General features: G+C 24.3%; 1 protein-coding gene across 1 annotated transcript in view; it reads right to left on the bottom strand.

Moving 5' to 3' along the window:
* Positions 1 to 25479, bottom strand: part of LOC129610038 (putative uncharacterized protein DDB_G0277255) — a 183390-nt gene that overhangs the window by 101339 nt on the left and 56572 nt on the right. The window contains exon 2 of the mRNA XM_055522355.1: positions 10873 to 11027. The gene's annotated coding sequence lies outside the window, so the exon portion shown is untranslated. The remainder of the gene's footprint in view (positions 1 to 10872; positions 11028 to 25479) is intronic.

Raw genomic sequence — 25479 nt, 5'->3', positions numbered from 1 at the left:
CCGTCCATTAACATTTATTTCATATTAACATTTTCTGTTCATAAATTTTGATTTTCTATCTTTGCTGTGCAAAATATATAATATTATATATTAACTATTATGTACGTATATAATATGCGTATATTTATAAATTTCATTAAATTTATGATAATAAAAATTAATTTTTCTTATCAAGATTTCATTTAAGGTTCCCTATTTTCGTTAATATTTTACTCGCATAAAATTAGATTTTCATATTTATATATATATATATATATATATATATGTATATGTTAGTAAATGAATGTAATTAACATATTATTATATTTGCATTATCACTTTATTACAAAATTATTATATTAGTTTTTAAATGAAATAATTTAGAGATTCCTATATACTATATAAAAAATAAAAACCGGGTCCGTATAACACTTTATGCGAGTAAGCATGAAAAATATATGCCTATATATGTTATATGTAATAGTTAGATGTGTATAATAGTTATATGTATATGTAATAATAAAATATTTATTATTATAATTTAGGAAAATTTGATTTAATGATAAAAAAAAAACAATTATGGTTATTTCAAACAAAATAAAAGACAGATAACCAGTAAGAGATTCTAACACTATTTGGTGCTTGAAAATTTAACAAAAAACATTGAGTATATGCTGCTGAATTAAACCTACCGAAATACATTATATATTGTCTAACTTCTGCAACATAGAAGAAAACAAAACGTAAACGTAATTTTTATTGAAGCCTTAAAAATTTTTAATAAACCTACTTCTGAACGAGAATATCAACTATTTTACATAATATTACGGAACTATCCAGTGTATTTGGCATCTAATTTATAAAAAATACCGGACAACTTAACAGAAAAATATAATATAACAAAATATGTACTGCAATCCCGAATAACATGACGGAAAAATTATCACGGAAGGGAGAATAAAAAGTGAGAAAACCATTGAGATAAGTAGAAAACGATAAAAATATAAAATACGAACAGAAAATAAAGTTTTAAAAAGAGAGCAAACTTTTAAAATTTCGAACTCTCGAATAGGTTTTAAGCCTCACACTCCGTTGTAATTTTATTTGTTCTGCACTTATAGGGTGTAGGGATATATGTGTTTTGTTCGTTTTTTCCTTCTTTGCGATTAGTTATATTTCCAACAAAATTAATTGAGTACCCAACTGTATATTCACTGTGATACAAAAAAAAAAAATTACAAGATAACATGAAAATAATTTGCATTTACTCAGTTATTTCCTTATTTTGTTATCATTACTCCCATTCCAAAAGGAAATAGCCAACATAATTGTATACCTATATACATATATTATATGCATATATGCGATACAAATATAAATCTAAAATTTAACCATAGTATAATAATATTAATAACAATATAACTGTAAATGAATAGAAAAGAAGATAAATTTCAATGAATGTTAAAGAATTTCCTAGATAACTAGCATTAAGTTCCTTTTTTTTTTTTTACTATTCTTACAAATTCTATAATATATTTTTCAACTTATTTATTTCTTAAAATATAAAAAGGAAAAAATGGAGTCAGATTTTATTTTATTATATAACAACTCTATATATAGTTATACAGTTTTCATTTTATAACATTATATTTATCTTGCTTTACTTTATACATTACTGCTATTTTTCTGATTTTCTCATATTATATTTTTATTACTATTACATTTTTGGTCCTTTATTTTCCAATTGTTAATGTTATTTCATCCTTTTTTTATCACCCATATTATTTTTGTGCATTTCTATAATAATATCATTGTCGTAGTCCACATTGTCGTAGGTTGTAGAACTTTGTTTTATTATTTTTACTCTTATTATTCTTTTCTCATTTCTTCTTCTAGTTTATACATAGATTTACAAAAACTTCAAATAACAATAAGAGAAATGAGATCAGGAGAATTGCATATATATAGGAGGAAAAAAATTGAGAGAAATGGTATATAAAATGAAATGAAATGTGGAAATGAAAGTGTAAATATAAAATTGTACAGTTTTACAGTGTTTAGCTTGGAAAAAAAAAATTTTATTTTTTTTGTTCTCTTTCTTTTCTCTTCATTTTTTAATAAGAAAAGGTAACAGTAGCATAACACTGTCATTGGACTTTCATAACATATTTTCAATTGGTTTGTATTTTTTATTTTAATGGCATGTTTTTTACCTACCTAATTTTTTAATATTTCTTTCTCTTTTTGTCTTTTAGACAAGAAATATTTTTTTTTTTTAATTTTTGTTGTATTTTTATACTATGCTTTCAATGTGTGTACAATGTACATGCATTAGGAGAAAGAATTTTTTTTTTATTTTTTTTGTTATTTTTCATTTATTTTGTGTTTTTTGATATTAATTTTTTCTTTGCTACCACTAAATTACATTATGATGAGAATAAAATGTCGTCTGATTTTGTTTTTTCTTTTTTTTTTGTGAATTCTTGTTCTTATTTTCATATTGTTTTTACTTTTATAGCAGTTGTTGTTTTTGCTGTTTTTTACAAATATTCTTATGATTTTATGGGTGATGTAACCGAAAAACTCAATTTTTTTTTCTTTTTTACACAGATAAAAACAAAAATGGAATAAAAAAAAAAGAGAGAAAACGGAATGAATAAGAAGAAGAAAATCAAAAAACATTTTTATGAGCACTTAATATTACAACAATTATAAAGTAGGAACTAACACCATGTATATAATGTACATATATACACGTAGTTGTATGACAGTAATAAATATATACGTAAGTATGCTATCCATATTTTAATGAAGATATGTTTTCGTCTTTTCTAGGGTTACCATCCTTATATTTTCATAATTATTCCTTTAATTGAAGAAATTCAACTCAATCTGTTGTCTTTGATTATTCAATGTATTTACGGGAATCTTTAAATTTTACATCATTTATATGTTCTCCCGATAAATAATACGTTCTCTCCTCTTGAGTTTGAAAAAAGTGATGTGAAATAAAGCGTAAGAACAAGTAAAACCGTTTCAATAGGTATAAACCGACTGAATAATACCCTGCACTTTGACAATTTGAATTTAAAAATTTGTTTTTGAAATATTTAGAAATAACTTTGATTGCTAAATGACAGTTACTTGAACCTATGAAATCATTCAAAAGAAACTTCAAGGATTTTATGTCTGACCTGTAAGTGGACACACGACTGCCGAGTTTAATGAATTTAACTTTATTATTTTTCCAATATATTTAAAATTAACTTTCGGAATTATATGGCAGCTACCCGAACCACTACAGCCATTCCGAAATTTGATATTAATATCTCTATTACTTTTTGAAATATTTAAAATAGTAACACTCCTATCAATTATTTACAACTTTAAATGCTTCAGAAAATGACCGGGTAAGGAGTATTTCGAATATTTTTAATAATGGATGACAATAATTGAATTTATAATGTACATTTACCATAATACGTTTACTCCTTATGTCACAAAATAAGTGCCCAACTGATGAAACAATATTCTCAAGTTCTCTATTTTTACTATTTTAAAAAATTTAATATTTCTGAAATCCGGTCGAATATCAAAACATTTTCGAAAATTTCGAATATGTTGCAACTCTAAATTAAATTTGAATGAAAAGACTATGTTATCTCTTTCTATATTATGTATATAGTCATTCGTTTCTATGTATATATGTATAATATTCTACCAGTAGGTGATATATTTTAACACTACATTTTGTAACAATGACTGACAACTATAATATTATACCTGATTTTGGTAGGACGTTCAATTTTAACAAAAAAAAAAATTTTTTTTAATATAAGTTGGTACAAACATGTAATGCTCATTTATACTTTCATGTCATCATATTATATAACAATATAACAGTTTTTCTTCTTTGTAATATTAAAATTTTTATAAATATTGTTCCTTAACATATACATACATCTATGTGCATAATATATTTTCTATCTAACTCTAAATATATAGGGTAAAAAGAATGTTTTTCAATTTATACAATGTACAATGTATTTTTCTTTTTTTTGTATGATACTTCACGTTATTTTTGTTTCTTTACTCTTCATTTTTTATTAAAAACAGTAACAAACAACAAAGAAAAAAAAAAGGAATAAGGACACATTTTTTTTTTCATTTTTAACAAAAATAACAAAAAAAAAGAAAATTAAGGAGGAAGTGTGGTAAATCATATTTTTATAAGAGGAAGTAAAGTATTAGAAATTATAAGAGCAGAATAAAAACAGAAATGAATAAATGAATGTACACAACAAAAAAAAAATAACAACGAAACAATAGAAAACGAAAAAAAAAAGAAAATTACGGACTCCCTGGAGCAATTTTAACGGTTAATTTTATTATTTGTATGGCAGAAAGAGAAAAAAAAAAACAAGTGAAAGAAATAAGTAATTTGTGATTTTAAGATAAAAATGAATCATTGGAAAAAGAAAATTTGGTGTGATCCACAAACAATCGCAAAGTGTAATCGCGAAAGCTTATCCCAATATTATAAAAATAACCTGCCCTTCAAATAATTCATTTAAATTTTAAGGACGTTAACAAGCTAGAAGCTATTCCCAAAAATTTATTAATTGATTGTTTTAGCACCCCTAGTTAAAATATTAAATTTCAAGGAAGTTAGTTGATTATTACTCTGTATATTGCAAAAAAATGTAAATTGGGCCTGTGGTAAAAGTCCGTAACACTTAATTTCATTGAAATGTAAAAAGGAGACCTGTTATATAGTCAGATGTGATTTATATAATATAAGTTCAAATTAATATGTAAAAATTTTTTTTAAAATGATCAAAAATTAAAAAGACAGCTTGCAGTAAAGGTCTAATTCCTGAGACTCAACAAGTCCTAAAAGTAAATCAATTCCTGACAAACTGAACTAATAATCAAAATTTTAATGAAATTTAAAATCGAGATTTTATAGTTAAATCTATAGCAAACAGACCTATCGCTGCCTAATCTATGTAATCCTACAAAAAACCAATAAAATCCCGGCAATATTGTGATATAGTGATATTAAATAAAGAAAATCACGCCTCAGAACCGTTAATAATGAAAGTTTTAATGAATAACTGTATTTGGAAGCTGTTAAAGTTTCTTAACGCAAAATTAATTTTAATATCAACAATGAGTTCACAATAGATTACTGTTCAAAATATTCATAATAGATTACTGTTCAAAATCACATAACATGTCTAATAATAGTTCAATAAATTAGAAAATTTTCAAAGATAAGAAGACAAGCAGTGACCGATATCTGCTTCGTTTTAAGCAATTTCCCAACAAAATGTGACAGAAATGTTTCAATATATCTGTCCGTGTTTCTAATATACGAATATTTTCTGATCTTTGGGAGATCTTTGCAAGAAACTTATTCGAAATTAATCCTTTAGAGGTTGTTACCACCCTAAATCTTAAAAATAGCATAAAATCAAGCCCAGAAAATTAAAAGTTATCTTAGGCCACTTTTTCAAAAATTTTATCTTGATTTTTCTCTTAGATGGTAAGTTGTACGAACTATTTCTTCTACCTACTTATGATTCCAAATTGTCGTCCCTTAAAATACATCAAATTTCAAAAGTATACGACTCCTTTTGTTAGAGAAACTTTAACATTTTCCAAATTTTTACAAAAGAAATAAGAGAAAAAGAAACTGAGTTATTTAATCAAAAAAATGCCCCAAAAAGTATGCAATATTATTTTTTCTTAGAGTATAATTTTGGTGTGTTAATAAATTCATTCAAATAGCTAGGTAATAGTTTTTTTTATAAAAAAAATAAGTATTTTTCTTTGTTCAAGTACGGAAAAGTGCTTCTTTACAAATCAGTGGTTCGTTCCAACTTTATTCTGCAAGTATATTAGATCTTTTAACAAATTAACCACATTCATTCATTATTCTATTTCTGTTCTTTTAATATTATTAATTTTGTTTTCCTAGGTTTTTAAAAAAAAAAACATTTTAAAGCATTTTTATTGGGTCACATTTTTCTACGTATGTATCTATATTTTTTCCATTCCTGATCTTCCATTTTGTTCTAAGAAAAATTTTTTACAAATATAATAAAATTAATGGTGCATAATTTGTTAATTTTATTAAGAAATAAATATTTGAATGTAAATATAGCGAAATTTTGAAATAAATTTAATGTGATTAATTCAAAAAAATATAAAAATTTTATTATAGAATGGTGTCTGTCCTTTTCGTACATTAAAAATTATGAAATAATTTTTTATTTGATAATAAAATTATTTTTGACCATTCTGAGAAAAGGTTTTATTTTCTATGTAGTTTGAATTTTCCTTATTTTAAATTTAATTACAGAAATTAAAAATTGTTTTTCTAACAAAATTAATAATAATTTTGTTAGAAAAGCCCCTTCTTTTTGGAAAATATTAATATTTTGGTCTTATGTTGATTTTTGAAGGAAATTTGATTGAAGAGAAGTGTTTAATAGCTTAAAAATTTTTACTCTTTATTTATAGAGAGCAATTAATTAGAGAATAATGAAATTATTATTAATTGTCGTTGAAACGAAAGTTAGATATTTCCATGTATGTTTATGAAAATACCAAAAAATACAATATATATGAAAAGAGAAAAACCTACACATATACATAAAACGTAGAGCATAAACATAAATATAAAAATTGTCACGTACTGACGTTCCTAATATCTTCAAAACAAAATAAGAGAGCATTAAATGTGCAAAGCAAAAAAAAAACCAACAAAAAAAAATAAACCATAACATTTATCAAAGAAAACCTCAGATAAAATAAAACTAAGAAACAGAAAACAAACTTATTCTCGAGGAAGAAAAAACCAAAATAAAAGAATAAAAATTCCCAAGTGCGAAAAAAATTCGTTTCTCACTCAAGTATGCTCATAAAATAAGAAGAGAAAAGAAGATCAACTATAAAAATTCCAATCATAATTCTTAACAACAAAAAAAGTTTTTCTTTTTCACTCACCACTTTCGTCATAATTTTTGCTGTTATGGTGTTAAAAGAAATCATAAATTCGAACGATTCAATCACACCAAACACTCTCTACTGACTCAACAATATTCTTTCTGCTCAAACACTCTTTTGCTTATTGCTAATGTTATGTCATATGTGTTGTGTTATACACTCATATACAATGCATGATTTACTATTTTTGTTTACTCTTTTTTCATTCAATTCCTGTGCGATGGTGTAAGATTTTTGAAAAAATAAAAAACAAATCACCTTTACAATATTTTTCTAATTTAAAACTGAGAAACAACAATAGCAATACAAAAAGCAAACAAAAATTTCTCACACCTCTGTTATTTAAAGTTTATTTATGTATACAGCATAACAGTATAAAATAAAACCATTCGATTCCACTCCTGGCAAACCGAAAATCTCCCAGAATAGCACGCGATGCACAAATTTTTTGTTTTTTTTTTTTTTTCGAAAAGTTCGTAAATTTTCCAAAAGTGCAACAAAAAATTTGCAGTATATTTCCCATTGTCAATTTGAGTTTTATTTTCCCTCAAGTTTTCACAAGAATTTTTAATAAAGTTTTAATTTAAGTTTTTCATCGTGTAAGTTTTTAAATTTACAAACTGTAGATGCGCTTATATAACACAAATATCTTAAAACCTCATATCTATGCGTGAAATCAAAATTGTTGCATCATAAATATTTATTAAAATTTCGAAGCTTACATCAAAAATCATATTCCGATTTAGATTTATGTGTCTGTAAAGACATTCATATGAGTATTAATGGCTTTAAATATGAAATGTACTCGTAGTAGGTACACAAAATATTAACCTACAAACAGTGAGTAGAGTATGAATGGCGTAAATGTGATGAGTGAATCTATATAATGTTCAGTTCAGATAATGATAAAAACTTCGGCAATAAAATGACATAAATATGATTTTATTAAAAGTACTATACAACAAAATTTCTAAACAAGCTAGAAAATGTTAAATTTCAAGACGAAAATCTTCATGAAATCTAGAATATACTTGTATTAGTTGCAAATGTTCATGTGTGCCTGAAATTTAAAATAACTTAAATATTTAAAATAAATCAACAATTTTTTCTATTTCATATCTGGTTTTTGTAGCAGCAACAATCCTTAATGTATTCCCTATTTAAGTAAGTATATAAAATTAAATTAAAAATATTGCAATTTATTTTATTTTTTAAAAGTGTACATTATACGTAATGCATAGCAAGTATATCTATGCATATGACATTAAATTACATTCGTGATTCTATTTTTAAAATTCAATTATGCAATCTTGGGAAATTTTATAAAACTCATCCGGAATCAAATTAAAAATTTAATAAATTAAATAAAAACAAAATTTATGTCCATACATCATGTATATATGAAAGTTTCAAGGATATTTCTGGTATAAATTTTACTAAAGTATAAAAATAACAAAATTTTTTTAAATTCATGTACACTTCTATGTATATATGTATGTAGATAGGTTTTTTAAATATTAGAATATGAGTGAATGTGACATGAAATAAAAAGCAGAATTAATACATAGCTAGTTATATAACTTTATAATTTTGTTGAGTGAAACATGGTAACACTACATGATTTTCTTAAAATAGTTTTCCATATAATTAATGTGAAGCTAGACTACTTAAATATTCTGAAATGCTGATTCGGAACCGCGTTTATTTCTAAAATAATTTCTTATAATTGAAAAATTTCTATTCATACCAGTAAACCAATTAAATTATTGTCATACCAGTAAACTAATTACTTACTGAAATTAATAGTGACACAGTAGCTATACATTGCGATTTAAAAGCAATAGAATTTTTTCAAATTCTATGGTAATACTAAATTAATACTATCAATCGATTCTAATACATCCGATAGCAATAATTTTTAGTTTTTCACCACCTTCATAATACGAGTAATAATTTATATACGAAACATTTCAAAAAAATTTCTTTCAGTGTCACTTATTTGAACACAATATGTACCGCACCGTGCATAATAATTTGTTTTATGTACCTACCCGATTTTAATTACTCTTTATTGTGAATACTTGCTTTATATCGTCTTATTTTATACATTTACAATTTGAAATAATATATTTGTGTGTTTATATGTGCTTAAGGCACAATAATTTTCTAATTTCAGAATTGAGAAAATAATGCTCTTTATACCGCTAACATACTTAACCTTATATTTGTTTCACATTTCTGTTATATATTATATTTGTGTCAAAATGCCTATGGCACTGATTACATGTGTATATATTCATTCATTGTTCATAACATACGAATAAACTATATTAGACATATTAACATACATATACATTTGCATATAACACAGATATTTTGCGTTTTATTTTTTTCCGTGAAAATCATTAATTTTAAAAATATTTTCAAGTACATTAACATTACAGAGTGTTTTTAAATTAAGATGTCAATTAATTAATTTTTTTATCATCATTCTGCTAACCTAGTTTTGATTTCGAACTAGTTTATTTTATGTAAAACTTAAAGAGCTTTTGATATTAAAGCACATTATATTTTCTAGAATTTTAAATATCTTTGATCAGATAGACTGCTTAGGCCAAGCATCAATTGTATTGCAAATTAATATTGCACGAAAGATCTAAAACAATTATCATTTAGAAGCACAAAAATGCAGCTATCAGATTGCCTAGTAAAATCGTATGCATTTCATGAGAATCGAAATTGAAGAGAAATGGTAGAGTGTTAGTAAGGGTTAGAATTCATTAGTATGAGAGACACAAAAAAACTGTTTTGGATTAAGTCCCGTAAAACTACAAATAAAAAAGAGTTCAATCACAATACTACTGATATCTAACCCACAGTTGAACACAAATTCCTAGATAATATAAACCTCAACGCACAATTTCCAATTACAAGATCAAAATAACCAGAGTTAGAATTAGCGGCATGCAATATTCTAGTCATCGGCTCATTCCTCCCATAATCTGTGATGTGATGACGAACATTGAAAAGCTCCATCAACCTCAAATTGTTTGAATTCTGCCTAAAAGACACTTGCTCCAACAAAAACGGCGAAACAACATTTCCTAAATTAAGTTGATGAATAAAAACCACATCAGCGATTATTCTACGAGAGAGCAACGATTAGTTGAATTCTCTCGGCGCCAACCTGAGAGAATCGAACCAATTTATACCGCATAATGCGAAACGAAGAAATCTTTTTTTGAACGGAATCGATTTTAGAAAAATCAATAGGCACCCAAACCTGATCCGCGTACTCTAAAACGAGCCTAACATATTATAAATAATTAAGCTTCTCAGCGTAGGGGTTAACAAACTCCTTTGCCCATCTCATAACGAAGCCTAATTTAGTATTCGCCCTATTTATAATCGTGTTAAGGTGTTGAATTTACCAACTTTTTATTTTGACCAGAAGTACAAGTAAAATTAAAATTGGAAAATTTGAAATTTGGAATTTTTTGAATTGAAGGTAAGAATTCAGAATAATTTTTAATCTAATCACGGAATCCCGTCTATTTAAAAGTAATATTTTAATTAAATTATTCCTATACAATTTATTTTTAACTTAATTCAAAAATTTCAGCTACACTATTTAATGTTGAAATTATGCATAACGAACTTCCGAAAACATTAATACTTTTCATATTAAAATGAAATTCAAATTAAACTTGCTTAATTTCTTAGAACTCTTTTCTATATATAAATAAGTTGCATTGCAAGTTTTAAGAACTAAAAACTTTTTACACATGGCACAACAAATTTTTCCTAGTTTTCCATATTAATTCGCTTCTATATTCATAACAATGATCCCCATTATTAATTGCATTTTACTTTACTTACATACTGATGTGGTAATATTTATGAGCCATATACCAATTTTCGCCAACTACCCAAAACAATTCCTACTACAATATTGCACTTTATTACCAAATGTTTATACATACACATGTACATGCAAAATATTAATAATCTTCATGTGGAAAATTTCTTTTCACCTGAAATGAAAAATAATAAGGAAAAATAATTTAATATTATTAAGGAACACTCGTGTAGGCAAAATAATGAAAAAAAAACTTATATAGAGAATAAATTTAAATAAAGCAAATTTTTTTTGTAATCAGTAATTCAAATTGTTTTTAAGAGGTTTACGGTTTTTTCACTCAGCGAATTATAAAACGCCTAATGTACAAATTCTAGAAATAATTCGAATATTTTATTAAATAAAATAATGGTGTAACTTTGTGACAATGACTTTGACGACCTTGAAAATTTATAATAGTTTTAATTTTTCAATTGTATACAATGACTTGTTTGTTATTTGAAGTGTCCCACGCAGTAAATACGTAACACATAAGCCGTAACAAATTGATTTAAACTAAGTATACAATGCAGTTAAACCGACAGTAAACCGAAAATCTTTAATAGTGATGGAAAAAAATTCGCTAAATTTAAAATTTAGTAAAGATTACTTAACATTTGTTCTCGAACTAATTGAAACCAATAATTATTTTTGGAGGATGCATTTAGATAGCATTGATTTTAGTGAAATGATCTTGAAATGAAAACAACTGAAGTAGAACAAATTTAAGTTGAGAAAAATGATGAGAGAGTCAACATAAGTTAAGTTAAGGTTAGATTAAGGCAGCCATCGTAAGGAACACATAGGCCAGATAGGCCCGTTGTGATAGCGTCTTCCCAAGAATCAGCGCGAGCTTTTTAAAAATCGGTTGAGATCCGCGACATTTACACTCGCCAGAATCGTAGTGCGTTAAAACAGAAATAAACTAAGCCATCTCCGTTTATTCTTGTCAGAGCAGGAAACAAGCATAGAAGAACAAGCATCTCCTATGCTACAGCAAATCTTGCAAAGACCATTCGCAGGGCGGCCCATTCTCCTGGCAGAGAAGCAACTTTAACTTTTAAATTCAATCACGTAATAACTTTCAATTTTAGTTTGCTATTCGAAGTCAATAAAAAATAAGCAGCTCTATTAACTATATTTAAGCCAGTAAATTACTGTCATCACAATTATTATAATAGCATTTAAAAGAGATTTCAAACAAGAATATAAATTAAATTATTTGTGCCGAAATTTTTCATTTTCATTTTTACGAAAATTAAATTGTTCAAATTAATTGCTTTTTTTTATCCTTTCATTCTTAACATTTTTCCATTTAATTATATTTCTTATTCTCAATTATATATGACAAAAATATGAAAATCGAATAATTAATAAAATTGTATAGGGCATATAGACACTTTAAACGATGATACCATAATTTTAAAAGCATTTGTCATAAAAGGATTTTCTACCAAATGTATCAAATTTCTTTTGTTTTTTTATTACTGGCACGCGATATTTTTTGAATAATTATTGTTAACAAAAAAAAAAAAATTTGTTTCCGAAAGGTCTTTGAACGAGTCAACCATTGCATGACGGTGGTGGTGTGCTCTATACAATTTGTATGCAATGTAACCTTAATTGAATTTTACAAATTATTTTGGTTTTTGTTTTTCGGTCTTTTATGATTTTTCATTTCAGATTTAAATTTCAACACCTTTATGTATTTTTATTTTTATCATCATCATCGTCATCATCATCATCATTGCATGTATACAGAAAATGGTCATCGAAAACTGAAAACTGAAAACTGCATTATTAATTAAAAGAAAAAACAGAAAAAAAAAGAGCAAATTGGGAACTTGTGCACTTAAAAATAAAAACTTTTGATGACCTGCAGCTTAAAATAAAAACTTTTTTTTCTTTTTAATTCGCATTTCAAATTGTTTTTAGGAATTAAAACAAATTTCAGAATGAAAAAAAATGGTTATTTTTTTAGGAAAAAAAATTCTTTACCATTCTTTATGATGCACACTTTTTAGTTTTCATTTTGAAATTAGAAATAAAAGTTTTTTTTTTTTTTTCGAAACTTTTCGAATATTTTTTTTTTTTCGAAACTTTTTATGTATGCTTGATAATTAAACACTTAACATTTTAGTAAATTTTTTAGAATAAATTTTTTATATATAGGTATAAGAGCATAATTGGGATGCAGACAGCATTAATAAAATTAAGAGAATTTCATATGAATTGCATAATATAAATTAAGAGAATTTAAATTAAATAATTTTAATAAATTTAAAATTTTCAAAATATTTAATTTTAAATTGAATAATTACGTGAGCTATCATTGTCATTTATGTGAAAATTTTTTTTTTAGTTTAATGCAATGCGCTTAATGAATTCGAAATTTATTATAATTGACAACATAATCGTGTATCTCTTTTGTTTTACTCACTTTTTATTCACATTCAAATCAGAATTCTACGTTTTTCTAATGGTCCTTTTCATTTTTCTGAAAAGGACCATTAGAATTGACTGAACTTTTCACTTTCAAAAATATAGCAAATAAATTTTGAATAGATTTTAAAAAACAAACAAACGTGATACACAATATGGAAGAATTCTTCTCACTCGAAAATTACATTATACACAAATATAGTATAGTTATTACTCACTTTCATCTCACTTGCCGAATAAAATAACGAGATAGACGACGAGGCTCTAACAATAAAATTTTTTAAATAATTTTAATATATTCAACAAAAATATCGCAGAAACGTTTAACATCTTCTTACAGTATTTTACTAAACAAAGTAGAATCTCAGTCTTTTAAAAATATCTTCCATATTTTCTTTTATACAGAAATAATTTGAATTTTATATCAGAGATGTAAATAACCCTAAAGAAATTCTTGATTTACTTTCTTCATTTTCAAACAAATTTAGGGTTTGTTCGAAATCTACAAAGATTTTCATATTACAATTTATTATTTTTTTTTTTTTCGAAAATCAATAATTTCCATTCAAATAAATTACTGAATAAAGGCAATATGCAAAAAAACAAAAAAATTAAATTCCAAATTACATAATTATTATACGATAATTTGGAAAATGATACTCCGATTCCTTTCCTGATGTTTTCCCATTAAAAAAAAAAAAATTTCTTTTACAAAAAAAAAAATTACTTTGTTATTTTTATACACAAATTATACACAAAAACAAGAGAAACAAAATATAATAAAAATGAAAGAGAGAAAAGAAAAAAAAATAAAACTTGAAACATTAAAAACATTTTATTTTCTTATTTTCTCCCTTTAATAATCTCATCTTTGTATGCTTAAGTATGTCTTAAATTTTTATTTTCTTATTTTATCTCCTTTTGTACTCCTCGTACTCTTGTGCTCTTCTTAACATTTCGTATTATGAGAAAAGGTAAAATATCGTCATAAAGGTTTCTTCTTTTTTTCCCCACCATTATTTTATTACAGCTACAGTTTTCTCTTTATTTAATATTTCTTATTTCTCTTATTTCTCTTTTTTATCAAAAAAAAAATGATAATAAAAATAAAAAAAATCCTCAGGGCTTGTTTCTTTTTTTTTCACATAAAAAAGTAAACATACTCTCAAAGTATAAAGAGTAAATAAAATTATTGATATTTTTCTTCTTTTTTTTTTTGGTTTTTTCATTTACAACAGCTATTACAATAAAAGTACCATACTTTTCTTTTTCTTAAATAATATTTAAAATAAGTGACGCCTACCGGTATGCAATTTTTTAATATTTTCATAAAAATTATAATTTTATTATATTGGTTGACTTCATTTTTTTTATTTTTATTTTCTTATGTAATAAGAGTTTTTGATGAAATTTTTTTTTTGCTTTCAATTTATTAAAATTTTTGGAAATTTTATTAACAATTCATTAAAATCTTCATCAAAATTTTTACGATATAAGTATACGTTACATAGCTAGTTGAACCTGTAATTGAGAGGTACCTAAATTTTATTATTATATGAAATATTATTTTATTGGTGAGACAATATTGGTGTAGTATTTAGATTAAAGTGTTATTCATTTAGGTTCAGCCCAAGGAAAGTAATAAAATTTCAATATGAAATAATTTTAACGAGTTTAAGTGATTTTAATAATACAAAAGTACGGTGTAGTGGCACTACATGGAATTTCTGGAAAATTATCATATGCTTATAAATTTTTCAAAATTTCAGAACAGTATAATAATTTTTAGTCGTTTCAATTAAGAGAATATCCCGTATTATCAATTAAGTTTAAAAATCCTTAATAGTATCGTAATGTTTAGTACTTTTATTATATAGAATAAATCGATATTAATCATATTGAAATTTAAATTTAAAAATCTAATTCTTATTAAAAATAAGCATAGTAAACCATAATTCTTTTATTAAATTATGCTATTATTGCAATTTCAATTGTATTAAGACGTCTAAATTCCAAATTTTATGTAAAATTTCATAATTTAACAGAAACACATCGAAATTTTCTGTATGGTTTCTGTTTTTCTATATTTCTCTATTCTAGTACTTAGCCGGCTTTCTCGTTGTGTTTAAAATCTCCCTCGGTTCTAATTAAAAATATCATGGTTTAAGAGACTTTTGATCACAAATGGTTTTACAATTCCAACGAAATTACTAATTTAGGAATGGTTATATTTAAACTCATACACCATTCATTTTCACCAACAATAATTTCTTTTGTGCACTTCAATTGTTACCAACATAATAAAGGGCTATAGATAGACAAATTAATATAAAAAATTTTACAATATAAGTAAAAAAATGAACAAAAAATGAAATATTAATTTTACATTTTTATTACTTTAGAATGGACTAACTGAAAAAATTTGTAGTCACAGACAAAAACCAAAAGTAGAAAGAGAAAAAAGGATTCGCTCTTTTAAAAAAAAAGGAGCACTTTACAATTTTTTCCTTCTTTTTCTGAAGAAAATTCATTTGATTTTTGTTTTTGCTTTTCCATCTTATTTTGTTGCAAATTGTTTACTTTTTAGAACGATTTTTACTTTGCTCATTTTCTTACAAAAAATTTTTCATTTTTATTCCCAACATAAATTTTTCACCTTTTTTTTTACATTTCTTCTTCCAATGTTATATTTTTTTTTTTTCTTAAATTTTCTTCTGTTTATTGTGAATATTCAAGAAAAGATCTACTCTTTTTCTTTTTTGTTTTATTTTAATGGTATTTTTCCATTCTTAAGAATTGAAGAGGAAAAAGAAAACCATATATGCAAAAGAAAAAGGATTCACTAAATGCTATTATTTTCATTTTTTTAAAAATTTCCTTTTCTTCATCTCAATTATTTTCTCAAAGGCAATACAAAAAAAATAAATATAAAAGGCTTAAAACACATACCTACAGACTTTTGTATTCTTCTCTTTATTTTCAAATTTATCTATGAATGTGTGTGTTCAAAATATATGCATTAATATAACATTATATTGTAAATTCCCATGACAGTGTACTGTATAAAAAGTACATCAATTTAGTGAAAAACAAAAAAAAATCATAAAATAAGAAGAAAAGAATTTAAAATATTCCAAAAGTATAAATTCATATTGCCATCACAATAAATATTTCGGATTTCAACCATAAACAGAAACTTATTTTAAAGTTTAAATGCCTAAAAATATGCAAATACATATGTATAATGTAAATATATGTAATATATTATTGTAACACATGCATATCCTTTTTTTCTTTGTAAAATATTTACTGATTTTAAATTTTATGTATTTTATGTTATTTGTTTTGTAATTTATAAGGATTTTATTTTGTATTTTATGTTATTAGCTAGCTATATGGTTATTTTAGAAAAAAAATATATATAAAATATGTACATTGTTTTTAATATATATAATACGTGAATTTAATAGAAATAAAATACTCTTTGACATTTTAGCACATTTTCAGTATATAAACAATTAAAGTTGTTGAAAAATAAGCATAACATACGAAATATTCTTATGCCTACAAAATATTTTTAATATTTATTTTCTACTTTAAAAACCTTTTAAATTTACTTGAATTTTTGGAAAATGTAAAGAATATTATAGAATGTTTTTTAAAACACCTACACCAACTTAATTTGTGAAAGGTTAAATAAGCATTTCGCGTTGTAAAGTATGGAATAATAGGAGAATTTTCATATTATTGTACGAAAAATCTCAAAAGAAAAATCCGTAAATTTGGTATTTCTCTATTCTTTATGTTAAGGGTTATGTAAGTTTTATAAGATGTTTAAATAATATTTAAATTTTCTATTAAACCATAAAGTAAATTTAAGACAATTGTGATAAATGTGTTGTCTCATTAAAAGTACGTGAAAAAATTTTCTGAATACATAAAAAATATGAATTGTTTCTCAATGGAATCATTCAATTATTACTCTATTCTTTGCTTTTAACGGTATTCACATAAATCATCAGTTCTAGAAATCAGAAACCTACCAAAACAGCAGAAGATTTTATCAGGACAACAATACGAAATAGCTGCCATAAAACATCAACAAACTAGTAGATTTTTCCATTGGACCAATAGAGCCGACTGCATTATACCGTACACCTTGAAAATACCATTATAAAACCCAGTTTTTTAAATATTCAAAATCAGCTCTTAACAGTTTAATGGTAATTAACCTATTTTTTAAATTGATTTAAATAAAATAACAGTCGTCCTTGACATATTCATAAACATTACAACCCATGTGTTGCTCAAATTATTTAATGTGCAATTATTTAAAAATTAAAAGAAAGACGAACGGGCAAGTGAAAACTTCTAAATCAAAGCTGAATTTTATGTTGAATAAAAGTATATATTCCATATAAAAATCAATTTGTCATCTAGAGTGTCCAGAAAGGTTGTAACCAACATTTCTGACTAACAATTCCGCCGAGCAAAAGAGACATACTGAAAAGAATTCATTGAGAACTGAACTTCTTATGACAATCATTGATCTACACAAACTATTTCATTATATAAGCTTCCTGAGTAAATGAAAACAGCGCTACAATAAGATTTTAATTTCAGATTCAATTAAAATTAAAATTAAAAAAAACTTTTTTAAAATTTCATAAAAACACACTCCAAATTTTATAGCAAAATGTTTACCTACATTTAATTTAAATTTTTTTTGCTATTTAATTTGAATTATGAATTTATTATCTATTTAATTGCATAAATTAAGGCTGAAATAAAAAAAAATATAATAGTTTCTTTAATATTTTCAACATAATCAAAAGAACTTTTAAAAATAAGAAATATAAATTTTATTTGATGCATAATAAATTTCTTTACATTTAAACTATTTGAATTAAAAAATATTCTCCATTTTCCATTTTCCATTTTCATATTTTCTAAAAATATTAAAATTATCCACTTATATTTTATATAACACAATTTTTTTTCTTTAATTTTAGCATAAGAAAATTTAAATTATCTTTTGATGTTTTCTTATACAATTATATTCTTAGGTACATAAAAAATATACTTAAGTGTATTAAATATTATAGGTTGAGAACACACCCCATGTGTTGCTTAAAAATATATGAAAGGAGAAAAAATTCCCTATTATAAATAATATGGTGAAATAAATATTAAAAATGGAGAAAAAAAACACACCGGAAATGCATTTATTTAGAGAGGTGGTAAAAGAGATAAAGAAATAATATTCACATATACCTATGGTGTATAACAGATTTTTTTTAATTTTTTTATTCTGTATTCAAAGGAGAGAAAATTATCCTTTTATATTATTTTTAGATTTTTAATATTTTTTTATGGAATAACGATTTTATAAAGATAATTATTATATAGTAAGGACTTTTTTTTTTAATTTTATAATTCTTATATACGCAGATATTCAAATTGAGGGCACATAAAATGCGTAAATTTGAATTTTCAACTTTAACCAGATTTTTAGAAATAATTGATAAAGTAAATCTAAGGAAATTTTAATTTTAAAAAGTAAATGTTCGCAAGTATTACAAATGAATATTTAGAAAATTTAAGCATGTCACTAAGAAAAATTTATTTTTTAAAGTAGTGACATGCTCCAATACCATAAGAAAAATACAACAACGAATACACAATGATAAGACAGTAAAGTTTATATTTTCCTGACCGGTACAGCGTATACCAACATGTAAGTAATTGTATTAAGGTTAGAGTATATTATTATATACGAAATCCTCGGAGTATAATAAAATTTAAAAAAAAAATAAGAAAATAATTTATGACACCATACCGAATTCAGTTATATAAAAATTACTATAGCTGTGAATTTTGTATAATGTGAAAAATTTAAGTATTTTCAAATTTTCAGCCAATTTATTTATGACGAAGTGCATATCTGCTGTCAAGTGAGCTAGTAATCTAACGTAGTCGGCATATTCCAAGCTTTGCAATTTATGTGCAAGTTGCCAGGTAATTTCACTGCGCAATGACACTGTTTCTCTTATACATTTATCTAACACCGTGATGAACAACAACAGAAGCAGTGGACATCCTTGTCTGAATCCTCCTGTTTTCCTGATCAAGCATCATTATAATTTGTATTAGTTTAGCAAGGATTCTACTTTTCTTGAGGAAAGCCCAGATTGCGCCACGCGTGTTTTGTATACGATAAATGGGCTTATAATGTATATATAGGCTTCCCAAAGATAGTCACATTATTTCTTATGTACAGAGCAGTATCAGGAAAGTAACCTTAAGAAATCTATTGCCCTAAATTATTGTTAACAAAATTTTGTATGTATCTTACTCTGACAACCTATGTTTGTAAGCTATCTTCAACTTGCTTTTTTAAGAGAGTAAACTTAATTTACTCTTACAAATTTTGACTTTCTATAAATTTGGAAAATCATTTTTGTTTCTTCTAATATAATGAAAATAAAATATAACTAACATTCTTTATTATAGAATTCAAATAAATTGTATTTTACGTTATAATCCAACTTGATAATTTTCTATAGCTTGCACTAAGATTTTACTAGTTCTTAACTATTTATGTTAATAATCTTGAAAAAATTTTATTCCCAAACAGCCTTAAAACTATTTTAATTAATTTTTTTTTTAAATTTCTAATTAAAACGCCTATTTTATGAAAATTAACTACATTTTTAAAAATAAGTCAATTCAAATTCTTCTCACTACTTATATTTTAACAACAGTTCCCCACATTTCTCATTCATTTTCTCATTTCCCAATTTTTTTTTTTTTTAATTTAAATGGAATTCAACATTTTTCTATTGTCGTAATCACAAAACAACTTTAATACCTTAACGTCAACAATATTATTTACATATATATATTCTATATGTACCTTTAACTAGAATAATGGGGATTACGAGAATAATCTAAAACAGAAAACAATAACTTTTGCTAATAATACGAAAAAAATAACAAAAAAACAAAAAAGTATGAACACAAACAAAACAAAAAGTTGACGTTGAAATGTAGGAGCCATATTTCTTTATTATTCTTGTTGTTGTTGTTGTTCTTGTTATGATAATTTTTTTTTCCTTCTCTCTTTGTGTCATTATGTCATTCCTTTTTACTTTATTCCTTTTTTTTCCGTATCTAATGAGTTTACATTAGCTTCCATTTAAGTTAATTTACTTTCTTATTTTATTTTTTATTTTTTCTTATTCTTCCATTTTATTTTTTTAATAGTTTCAAATTTCAAAAAAAAAAAAAAAAGACGATGGCATTTATACGAGGTGATTTCGACAACGTTATAACAGTAAGAATGTAAGTATAAGTAAAAGAAATTGTGATGCAAATTATATACCGAAGCGACGACCTCTTTTATAAACAACAGATGATTAAAATTAAAATTAAACTGAATGTAGAATAAAGAAAAACAAGCGAACAGAAAATTTTATGCTCTTCTCTTGTACTCCTTCTATTCAAAAAAAGTCATATGTATCAAAAATCATACTCTCTTTTCTCTTTCCGTTCTCTCTCTTCTTTTTTACTGTTTACTTAAAGCTTCTTATTTGTTTTTCTTAATATAGATTCATAATTAAGCTTGATTAAACTTAAAGAAAAGAAGAAGAAAATCAAAATGAGAAAAAATATATGCAAAGAGAAACTACAAATGAAAAGAGAAAATTAGAATTCATAAGAACAGAGCAGCAAAATAAATGCAATGCTGCAAGTTTATTGATAATAAAAGTGATAATTATTAGGAATACATTGAGATCTTCTTCTCTTTTCCTGATTACGTAAGCAAGGTAAAAATTAATTATAAAGATACTGTAAAACTAAGCACTTACTTAAAGACATACGCATATGTGCATGATAAAGGCACCTACTCAATTAAATATGCACTCATTATTTTATTCGATTCTAATTTTAATAAGAAATGATTTGGAAGAGGCAAGAAAGGAGAAAAAAAAAAACTTCAACTGATTGATAAGAAATCATTGCTTTTAATTTATTCATTCTTAACAATCCCACATATACTGTGTAGTTAAATATGTAGTGTTTTTAATGTCATATTAATCAAATTAAATTTTCAAATCAGACATAATGATGAACAGATTATCAACATCTTTAATTATCTTGATTCTCTTTTATTAAATATTTTGATTTAAAAGCCAAGTTATGAATAATTGCCAAAGTAACAAATAAATGACTTCCTCGTTAATATTATTTATAAAACATAAAATGAAATGTTAAGACTTAAGAATTCGTTGGATTTATACGACTGGATTCATGTGTAAAAAACATATTCATTCAATTAATTTTCTAAGCAAAATAGTTCAGGAGTATCACGTAGCTTTTTTTCACTAAGATTCTGTTGGTTAGTCTTTCATTATTGCCCCATCTAAGCGTAAGGCAAATTCAACTATCTCATGCAGAAGTTAGGATTTTGCAACGATCATTATTCTACAACTTTTGTCTCTAAGACGAATAAAGGATACAGAACTTCTAATAAAACACCGAGCATTTTAAAATGAAAACGACCTTTCTTCTTTTGATTATCTTTACTGAAGAAAAAACAAACGCATGTGTTAACTTCAATTCCCTTTGTATGTTTTAGACTAAACCACAAATGTAAGATTACTTTTGGGAAAAAAAACTCTTTTTTTTTTTTTCAATAGAAGAAGAAAAACCGCATCCAAAAATGTTTAACATTAAAGGATAATTAATTGTAAATATACTAGGTAAATATTCTAACATTACGTAAAAAAAAATCACAAAATAAATATTTACACATTGCAAAAAAAAACAACGCCTAAAAGTATTCCTTTTTTTTTTTTTTTAAATTTTGCAAATTTTCAACTTTGTTTTTCTTTTTCATCCCATTGAAATATTCATTTCCAAACTTATATTTAAAAAGCAAAATAAACATTTTTATCTTATATACAAAAAAAAATTTGGAGTACGCAAGAGGCATATGTGAATTAATTTGAATTAATTTTAAAACGAAATAAAATAAAACTTTTAATGTAAATCTAAAACAATCTGGAAAAGTTTCACAACATATGATATGCATTCTTTTCTTTCGTAAACAAGAAGATAAAAAATATTCAAAACCGCAATATGAAAACACCTTAAGGCAAAGATAAAATTATAATTAATATTTAAATTTATGAAACTCAATTATTTTTATTTTAAATTTAAAACACAACATATTAAATAATTAGAAACCATTATATTAAAACATTTTAGGCTTATAGCATCCCTAAAAGTATGCTATTATATTTATAAGAAAAATTTTGATTTCAATCAAAAATTTTTAGTGGAGTACTGCTGGATTTGTCAAGAAGAATTTTAGTTTTACTTTAAGATCTTAATTTGATTGAATTTAATAATTGAAGAGCTGGGCTCAATATTGAAGAAGAACAAACATTTTGCGAATGTTTTCTAAAACGATGAAATTTTCTTAAAGATTTAAAAAGGATATTCTGTCATACGAAAAGAGACTTCTTCAAGTTATTTATTCCAAAAACCAACAATCGCTAATTAAAATTTCATCAATCATCATTAGCAATATAATAAAGGTCTCACAAGACCGCATACAATCACATTTTAATTGAAATTCAAATACACTTAATATACGTACGTCAGCTTTTGCACAGCTTTTGACCGAACACCGAATATCTGCTTCTATTAGTTGATTTTAAAGCAACACTAACCCTACATAAATTGTATATTGAAAATATAATCTATGATTCCCAATTTTGAAATTGATTGAAGACACTCTCTGCCGATTTAAGGTTTAATCTAATTAAAAATCACTCCATAATTCAGATCTAATATTACATAAAATTAATCTTTCAAAATTAATTAAAAATTTCGTTAGCATACTTTTAGGGGTACAATATATTTTTGAAAAACATTCAAATTATTTATGTATGTATAAAATTTAAATGATACAATTAAAATATATACAAAAACAGCAACAACAAATTATAATAAAATTTGCAAATAAAATAAATAAATTTTATAGTGCTGAGAATAATGTTACATAGTATGTTAACATATTTGAATTTTCTATTATCCTTATTTGTTCCTAGGCAAAAATAGTAGCATTTATGCATATAATATTGAGTTTATATTTCCGACTACAACGAAGGTCGGAAATATGTCTTCCTAATACAATGGAATGTTAAAATTTATTTCTTTTAATTTTAATTTATTTGAATAAATCACAATAAATAAATTTTATTTAAAATTTTATATACTTATAATAAATTAAAATTGAATTGTTTGTGTTAAATAAAAGATATTGAGATTTTTTATTAAAAACTGAAATGAAAATTAACAAAAAATTAATTGAGAGTTTGAAAATGTCTACATTTATAATGCCTAATATGGGAAGTTTCAATAATATGTAAGAATAATTTTATTTGAGTACAACACAAGTAATTTATTCAAAAAGTTTGTCATTTTACAATTACTTAAATTTTCCAATCAATTTAAAGTTAAATGTAATATCCAAACTTTGATAGCTTAAATAAGAACCTTAATATATATATATATATATTTTAAATAAATTATACAATAAGCAATATAGAATTTGTTTTAGGATTAAGCAATGGTATTGATTCAGCGTATATTGGTTGCTTTTCGGCAAAATCAAATAATTTCAAATAATTTTGATTTCTAAAATCTTTTTTTACATTATCTAATTATTCCTCATTAACAAATATTAGATTATCAAAAATAAATTACAATGCAATTATCATAAAATCCATTCAATCCATATACGTAATTCTAACTAAAAGCATTCTTGAAATCTTGAATTAATTTGAAAAAATAATGACGAATTAATTTAAAATTTCATAATTTTACTACGCCTCAATTTCAATGAAATCATTATTTTCAAATATTTTCAAGCCTATTTATTGCAAAATTGATAAGGCAGGTTACTCAACAGTCTACTTAATGGGCTGACTAACAAAACTAAAATAAATGACTCTCTCTTGTAATGTCATGTAACAGTCCCATGTGCCACTTAGACTTAATATAATGGTTTCTAAAAATTCAGAAACGGATGTGATTTTCTTGGATTTGAAAATAATAAACAATTATCTATCTAAAAAATTAACATATTACGAATAAAAAAAAGAAATACTTAAAAACGCTTCTGATAAACTGCCATTTCTAACTTTATAACCAATTCAATATTATTGAACATTATAGATTATTCATTAGAAAACATTCATTAGAAAACTATATACGGCTTAATTATAGTTCCACAAGAAGCATTAGAAGACAAAATCATAATACTATTACAAGGTAAAATTATATTGCCCCTAAATATATGCAAATTTATTTATATTTTGTTTTTAAATCTTTATTTCTCTCATTTTTTCAAAGATAATTTTTTTTTTCAACTTTTTTATATTGTAATTTAATATTAAAATTATCTCACGTCTAAACTGGTTTAAACAACCTTATTACATGTATATATATATAATTTTTTTTTTAATATACTAAAGTGAAATTAACCTTCAATTTACATTTTTCATGTTTTTTTTTTTTAACCTTGAATGGTTCATTTCATTTTGATAAGACCTTTAAAATCCATTTTAGTAGAAGAAAAACAAGAAAACGAGAGAGATTTCTAGTGATTTATGTTTATTCTATGAAAATAGAATTACAAGATATTAAAAAAAAAAATTAGATCTAAAGATTATTTCATTTCCCAATCAAACTTCTTCTCTCTCCACTGTTCTCGCTTTGTATACTTTTAAAAATAAAAATAACCAGACCAGAAAAGTCTTTATTACACGTTACATTTAAAGCACGAGAAAAAACGAAAACACATAATTTCTGAAATTGAAACGTACTGAAGTAAAACCTACCAAAGTTTATAAAAAAAAAAAACAAAACAAGGATCTCTGTAGAATTAAACGAGCGTTAGAAATTTATAAATGCCTACATATTTTTATCTTTATGTTTTTTTTTTTAGCATTTTTCTTCCTTTTTTTTCATTTTAAATTTATTCCATGAAATATGAGATATAATCAAGATTAGCTACCTATTTCACACCGCACAAAAATAATAATCATAATAAAAATAAGAGAAAAACAAAA

Source organism: Condylostylus longicornis, unplaced genomic scaffold, assembly GCF_029603195.1.
Source record: "Condylostylus longicornis isolate FDR11 unplaced genomic scaffold, ASM2960319v2 ptg000043l, whole genome shotgun sequence".
Taxonomy (NCBI): Eukaryota; Metazoa; Arthropoda; class Insecta; order Diptera; family Dolichopodidae; genus Condylostylus; species Condylostylus longicornis.
Note: the sequence above shows the minus strand (reverse complement) of the source record. Positions and strands in the feature narration are given on the sequence as shown.